Raw genomic sequence first — 2003 nt, forward strand, 5'->3', positions numbered from 1 at the left:
GATAATAATACTCATTGTGAACTCAGGTTTGTCTTGAGGAATATATTACTTAACTATAGGCTCTGTTGCATTGTTTGGTGCATAGTAAGTGGAAGTAACTATTATTGATACATGAATAATGTTTATATCTTTGGTTCATATACTTTCCTGGAACCCTAGATTTGTATATTGTACTGCCTACTTGCTTTCTTGGCTTGGATATGATATAGATATTTCAAATTTAACTCATCAAGATAACCACAATTTTTTCTTTGTTTTCCTGCCATCGTCCTTATCTTCATAAATAACAAAATCATCCTTTAATTTGTTTAATCATACTTGACCTCCTGTTTTCTCTCACATGCTACATCCACTTTTGCCAACACACTCACCACCACTTTGTAAATAATGAAAGGGAGGCTTAGAAAGTTTAAGAAATGTGTACATGATCCCACAGCTTGTAAAATAAGTGGGGGCATCAGAATTCCAATTCAAGTCTTCTGATATCCAGTCCATTGCTATTTCATTTTACTATTGTACTTAAAAAAAAGTTTATTTCTTTATTTTGAGAGGGAGAAGAGAGAGAAAGAGAGAGTAAGAGCGAGCAGGGGAGAGGCAGAGAGAGAGGAAGAGAGTAAATTCCAAGCAGACTCCAAGCTATCAGCATAGAGCCTGACGTGGAGCTCAAACTCATGAACTGCCAGATCATGACCTGAGGTGAAACCAAGATTTGGATGCTTAATCCAGTTTGCCACCCAGGCTTCCCTATTATACTTTTTTATTATATTATTTAATGGTTTTAGGTCATGAGTAAAGATTCTTCTTTATCATCTTGGTTAATTCAGTGAATTAGTACGTATTGATTTAGTCCTCATAATTATCATCTCTTGCAAATACCAGAGGATATAAATGTAGTCAGAAAATTATGAAGTACTACTCAAAGAAAACTGTTTCTGAAAATCCAATTTCAATAGGAGGACAAAAGGAAGCTTATATTCTCACATAAATACAGCTCTAATGGAAAGCAAGTTTTCGATGAGCTTGGAGTAGGAAGCTACTATCATACGAAAGTGATGGCATCTTTCAGAATCTGTTAAAAGCACCAACATAAGTAATAGAGGGAATTGGAAGTCTCTTCAGATATCCATTCTGTCTAGTCATGAGGAAATCTCTGGGACACTAGGAATGGTAATGATTTTCTTCAAGCAAAATAGTCTTCTCTGTTGCCAAACATTAGTAAGAAACATACCAGGGAAAGAGTGAGGTGGAGAGAGAAGCCAGAAAGAACTTATTTATGATGATTTCAATACTGCTGAGTATAATAGTTATTAATTACAGTAGAAAAGTACTAATTAGACTTGCATTTGGTGTTGAAAGCAGCAACTTTCTCTGTACTTTCTTAAACTCGTATTTAAATGAAAATATGGTCACCCAAGAAAATGATTTGATTAAAACTCTTCGCTTCCGACATGGGTAACTACCACCAGATATTTTTATTGCAGTCTCTTTGAATGTTAGTTATCTATTTAATTTTATGATGCCTGTCACTGACATACCTAACTGCTAGAAGTTGATATGGTGATACTTATCATTAGTGCTTACTGATGTGTGAATTAAACATTGGTATAAAAGATGCTTCTCACAGTTATGGAAATGTTAATTAAATTGGTAAGTATAAAAATGCTTCTTTTGAGCAATTTTTAATTTAAGCAGTTAGAATATGTATATTACACATAGGAGTATTCTGATTCATATATTCTGGGATAGAGGAAAAAATGACTTTGGCAGGTTTCCTCTTAGAGTCATCAAATAGGTGTCTGTTTTTCTAATTAAGTATTTTGACACAAACTTTAAATGTAATAATGTAATATTAAAAGATATTTATAGAAATATAACTCATAAGGCAATAGGATGATGAGGCTGCCAAAAAAGTGTAATTTTCAACCGTTTAAAACTTATGGTATAGAGAATGGTATAGAGCGGTGGTAGTTCTATTGTATTTCCTGTTGGTGGGAGCACATATG

The sequence above is a fragment of the Crocuta crocuta genome, unplaced genomic scaffold (assembly GCF_008692635.1).
Source record: "Crocuta crocuta isolate KB4526 unplaced genomic scaffold, BGI_CrCroc_1.0 scaffold196, whole genome shotgun sequence".
Taxonomy (NCBI): domain Eukaryota; kingdom Metazoa; phylum Chordata; class Mammalia; order Carnivora; family Hyaenidae; genus Crocuta; species Crocuta crocuta.